This window comes from Sus scrofa, chromosome 18 (genome assembly GCF_000003025.6).
Source record: "Sus scrofa isolate TJ Tabasco breed Duroc chromosome 18, Sscrofa11.1, whole genome shotgun sequence".
In the NCBI taxonomy this organism is placed as follows: Eukaryota; Metazoa; Chordata; class Mammalia; order Artiodactyla; family Suidae; genus Sus; species Sus scrofa.
Genome location: NC_010460.4, coordinates 25,518,447 through 25,524,446, shown reverse-complemented (window position 1 = coordinate 25,524,446; position 6,000 = coordinate 25,518,447). Strand labels below are relative to the sequence as shown.

At 40.8% G+C, this 6,000-nt stretch overlaps 1 long non-coding RNA gene across 2 annotated transcripts in view; it reads right to left on the bottom strand.

Annotated features, from left to right (window-relative positions):
• The window catches only part of LOC100514329, a 243,374-nt gene continuing 237,598 nt past the window's right edge, over nt 225-6,000 (bottom strand). For both annotated transcript variants that reach the window (XR_002340407.1, XR_002340408.1), the window contains one exon: nt 225-321. This is a non-coding gene — a long non-coding RNA (uncharacterized LOC100514329). The remainder of the gene's footprint in view (nt 322-6,000) is intronic.

Genomic DNA, 6,000 nt, shown 5'->3' with positions numbered 1-6,000 from the left:
CCATATGCCACAGGTGAGGCCCTAAAAAGACAAAAACAAAACCAAAAAACCCCACAAAAACCCATATAGCCCTTTCTCATGCAGACATGTCCTGTGTCCAACTGATTAACATCTTAAGTGGTGATCTGAGCATCCCATGTCTACTTCTACCTTTGTTAACACTTATTTCTGGTAGAGATAGCGTTTATTTTCCTCTGTTGGCAGCTGTCGGAGGTATTTACTTACCTTCCTGGCACTGGTTTTCTGTTTTCTCTGAAGCTCTGCTAACTGAACAAGTGAAAAGATCTTCAAATTACAACTTGCATCAACTTCATGGACCATCTGAGAATGAAAAAGCACACAAATCTTTTTGTTGCACTTTCTCGAGGGGCGGTAACCCTAAACTCGAGTGATGCTTTCCCCTCTTGTTTTATAGCCAAGAGATGCTTAATCACTTGACAGGCAGCCTGTGCTTTCCCTTAGGCCAGCAACATTCCTTGGAATCTCGGCTGCTTTGACTTTTAATTCCTTTAATCTGGTATTAGTGCTTATCAATACCTATTCTTGTCTTCCACCAACTGGGTATACCAGGTCAAACGGAAAACTGGCAAATCCTTGCTCTCTTGGAACTGGGCATAGGTAGGAGGAGGGAAGCCACATAATTTCCCCCTTTCTGAAAAGGTGTGATCACAGACACAAACCCTCAGTCAATCAGAGTCACGTGGTACTGAAATAATACCAATGTTTCTTGTCAATCCAGGGAAAATATATGTTAAGCCCCATATACTTGACACTTGAAGACTGTGTTTTTCAATTCTCAGTCATTTCATGTGGAAATACCTTCATGTTAACTCCCATTAAAAGCTGTCCGAAACGATGGGACTTAAACATGTCATGTTATTCAGTTTGAGAATCATAAGCAAAAGGCCCAGGAAGTACACTGAATCCTGAGATATTCCAGCACGTTGAGTTTTACTATTACGGAGGCTATTCCTCCATTGGGGGTAATAAGTCTCTCATCTTAGGAGTTCTTCAAGCATAATCTGAGATGTTGAAGTCATCAAGTAAGGCTGTTGTTATTGTACTCGTGTTTTAAGGGCTGCTGCAACAAAATTCTCCAAACTTGGTGGCTTGAAAGAACGGGAATTTATTCTCTCACTTCTGAAGGCTGACGTTCACAGTCAAGGTGTCAGCAGGGCCGTGCTCCTTCTGTGACTCTGCATGGAATCAGTTCTTGCTTCTTCCCAGCTTCTGGGGGTGGTGGTCAATCCTGGGCATTCCTTGGCTTACATCTGTATGACGCAGGCTCTGCCTCTGTCATCACGTGGCCTTCTCCCTGTGTGTCTGTTTCTGTCTCACCTTTTCTTCCAAGGACACCAGACATATTGGATTAAGGCTCACCCCAATTCATTCATTAATTATTCATTCATTATGACCTCATCGTAACTGGATTATATCTGCAGAGATCCGATTTCTGAATAAGGTCACATTCATGGGCACTGGGGCTTAGAACTTTAAATGTCTTTTTGGGAAACAATTCAACTCATGAGTGTTACGTTACTACTAATATCACCGAAGATTCTAAGATTTCATGATTCTCACAGTGGGGTAAAGTGGGTTTATATACTTTTCATGAATACTCTGAGAATGATAACCCAAATTATTTCCTTTGGAGGAATTATAATAGAAGATATTGAAGAATAAGGGCTATAGTCCCAGATCTCAGACTACAGACAAATCTCCTAAAACTACTAAGTGTTTGGCTTGTAGCAGTGAATCCTTCTCTTTAGAGGTACTTCTTACGTCACAGAAAGCAATTTGGTTTCTTCCAAAAAGGCCTGTAGCAAAAACTGATTAATTCATTCAGTAACATTGAGCGAATACACTCTGCTGGGCACTGCACTAAATGCTAGGGATACAAAGATAAAGAAACAAATGGTTTTCCTTTGGTCTAAGTAGAGAAAAAGGCTTGTCAGCAAAAAGATTACCATAGAGTGTGAGATGTGCTCTAATAGAAGGTTATGCAAAGAAATTTGGGACCACAGGAAATAAATCTGTTAGTAAGGAAAAGGGTGCCTTGAAGGCAGTATTGGAGCTGAGACATATATGATTTTATGTGGTCGGCAAGACAGGAAACCACATACAAGTCAATGAGAACAACAGATGTGAGGTGTGGACATTTTTAAGGTCAGGTTATGTGCCTGGATCAGAGGATTGATGGAGGAAACAACCTGATGTAAGTTTGGAAAAGTGCAGTCAAATCAAAAAGGCCTTGGGAATTCTTGTCTAAGGAGCTTGGAATTGACTCTGTAGGTCACGGAAAGCTTTTAAAATATTTGAAGCCAAGGAAAGCCACCATCAGATCTGTGGTTTAGGGAGAAAGCCGCGGCAGGGTGGAGGCGAAGCGTAGTTCATGACCAAGAGGACATGCAGGAGGTGCTGCAGGCTGAGAAGAAGGTCTGAATTCAAACAATGGCAGTGGTTTGCGGGGGCAGAGTGTGGCTTCAATATACAGTCGGATGGTAGAAATAAAAAGATTCGGTGGCAACTTGGAAATGGAAAGAAAGTAGAGGGAAAGGTTCAGCGATTCCCAGCAGTCGAGCTGGATGCCCTTAATCGCCAGAGAGGAGATAAAGAATAAAGAAGGTCTTGAATTTTTATCAGGGCAAGGAAATAAGTTCATTTAATGAGAATAGGCGAGAAAACCAGAAAAAGAGGACAAGGGGAGAACAAATCTCTACTCCGGCTCAAATGAAAATCAAAAAAGAAAGGACTTAGAACCATGTATTAGGTTAGAGTCCTTGGATTTGGTTACAGTCTAATCACTATCAAAGTAATTCCAGTTATTCATTTCTTAGCAATGTTTCAGATGCTCCTTCCTCTCTGTCTCACTTGCAGGAAAAGTGGAACAAAATGTATCTGACACACCACTTTAACAGTACTTGCACAGCAACTGGATGTTCAGTCATTCTCTTTCATTGCTTAGTGTAACTGAGCAGGACCCTGTGGGGCTCCTGGGCACAAAAGCCTTTCTGTGTCCCCCATTTTTTGTTTTTAGGAAATGGGCTTCATTCGGCCTCCATAGCTTTTCCTGAGTTCCTAGGGGCAGGTTCAGACAGTTGCTGATCAGGGAAGGAAGGGGACGCAAAGCCAAGGAAGGAACAGTCAAGGAACAGTAGTACAGCCTTGGGGCGGGATCCTGGCTCCCTCTCAAGGGATACACATAATGGTGTACACATCTTACACACCTAAGAGAAAAGTTATACTCGTTATGCTTCCTTTCGAAATGAATACTTTCAAAGTGAACTGCTCAGAGTCCTTCTTTGGTCTTCTCCCTGGCTTCAGTGCACCCTGAACACAATCACCCATGAGCTAAAGATTAGGCACTCTGAGCACAGTTGCCTATGGGTTCAAGATTATTAGCACATGATGTTTTTCCGGCACTTTCCTAGTTTGTTCTAATCTCCGATTAATATATCCTTTTCACAGGTACTGCTATACTAGGCAATAACCCAGAAGACCACCATCATGATCCTGCCAGATCTCCTGGGGTCAGCTTTGACGACTGAGATTCTCCCAAAGACAGAAGAATGCATGTTTGCCCCAATCGTGATTCCTATCTGAAAACCTGGTTTTCTCCTTTTTACTATAAAACACCTGGCAATTCTTCCCAATGGGGGGCACAGTCTTCAAGGCATTAGCCTGCTGGGACCCCCTTTGCCTGGCAAAGCAATAAAGCTACCTTTTTCTCCTTTGCCCAAAACTCTGTCTTTGAGTTCCTACTCGGTACTGGTGGACAGAGACCCAGTTTTGGCAACATTAGGTTCAGCCCATGGTGGCATGTACGTACATTTGAATTAGAGTTCCTTCAACATCTAAAGGTTTAGAGATGGTATGTCAGAGGCTCAAGGACGTAATTTTCAGCAGCTCTACATAAATACTACATAAAATGATCCCTTAGTGATCTGAGATGTGTCTTTCAAAGTGTTCAAGTTTGGATTTAAGCATTCTGGATTTAAGCAAAATGGAAAAAGCTTCATATGACTGTATTATTGTTTTGCTTCAGATGGGCATATTTAACTTTCTTAGAATATAAGTGCCTAAAGGGGAAAACTTTGTTTCTTTTTACTAGCTACCCTGTAATGGGTTGTTAGAGGAAAGCTCCCTTTCTACTCCAGCTGAAGATCCAAAGACTGAAAAACAAAATGCCAAGTACTTTTGCATTCTAAAATGAGGTGTTAGGCCATTATGTAGGACAGACTGAGAGACTGAGACACTTCTGTGGCTTTTATAGGAGTTTGAAGTCCATACTATATATTTTTCACCTCCTTGGTCTATTCCCCAAAGGAACCAGGGCAATTATCAAAAGTCTCCGGAGAGGAGGAACTACAATAGTTTCTGACGAGCGAAATATTCAATTTTGAACATCCAGCTCACTCACTTGGAAAATCCAGCTCACTTCCAGATTAAAATAGTGCCCTTTCCCTGAATCTCCTCCTGGCATCTGTGTGTGGCTTTGGAGGAATGAATATAACACGGACAGGAACTGGAAAAGGGACAAGAGTCAGGAAAAGATAAGTTGCCCATCAAGACCCTCTCTCCCACCAAGGACCTCTACACCCAGCACAGACTCAAACTGAGGAAGAAAGGAACATTTCAACTGGATAAAGTTTGGGGCATTTGACCAACACACTAAATTTTGCTGATTATGGAATCATTAGACTACAGTGATCTTTTGATGCTAAAAAAAAGATTAGTCATTTGGTTGAAGAAGGATAGGACACTATCCTAGCTTTCCTCCAGGAACAGAAAGATCTGGGCATAGAGAAGGTTTGTATAGATCTGGGGGAAAAAAAGGATATATTTAGTTTCTTAAATATATACAATAAATAATGCAGAAAATAGAAATAGATTAAAAGACTAAGGTAGAGGCAGAATAGTAAAATGAGAGCAGGGAAAAGTTAGGGTCCTGAAGTGCACATCAGAAAGTCCTGCATAATTACTACAGCTTGGCAGCAAATTGGGTTCCGAATTTTTTGGCAGCCAAAGAAGGAAAGGAAATATGAGCACTTGCAAGGTTCATTGACCAGTTGCTTAGAAATAGAACACTTTTTTTTCCCTAAACCTTAAATACAGGGGAAAAATTTTCCAAATCTTTGCTGAATGGGACATATTTTTTTGTACTAGGAATGGCAACGAAATTAAGTATCTTATATAAAAAATATAAAATACCCAATTTCTTATTACATATATAAATACATCATATAGGTTATACACACACACACACACACACACACACACATCACATACAATTGCCTGGCATTCATTTGCTTACCACTCTTTTTTTGTCTCTGTCTCTTTTTTTTAAGGGTCACACCCATAGCATATGGAGGTTCCCAGGCTAGGGTTCAAATCAGAGCAGTAGCTGTAGCCGCTGGCCTATGCCACAGCCATAACACCAGATCTGATCCATGTCTGTGATCTACATGCAGCTCATGGCAACGCTGGATCTTAACTGACTGAGCGAGTCCAGGGATCAAACCTGCATCCTCATGGATGCTAGTCAGATTTGTTTCCACTGAGCCACAACAGGAACTCCTGCTTACCACTCTTAACTTTTTGGTATAATGACAATCAAAGAAGTGGTTTTGTTTTGTTTTTTAAGATCTTCCCAGGTAGAGACAGCAGGGAAAATACTGAGAAAAGCAAAGATGTGGAGGTTTCGGAAGATGTGCTGGGATTAATAGATGTTATTATCAAAGCCAAGACATATGGAAGAAATGGCCTATAAAGGAGGATATAAGAGACAAGACAGAAAAGGGAAAAAGGAAAGGGGAGGAAATGAAGACCAGAAAACCACAATGATAATTCCTTTTCTGGATATTAGGGCTTTTACTTATATTAAAGAAATATGACATGAAGATCTTCTTACTTCCATGACTAATAATCTTTGATTTCATGAATCTTTGAGGACAGTGATTGTTTTAAAAATATTCTTGGGATTTATTTTAATTAAGATAG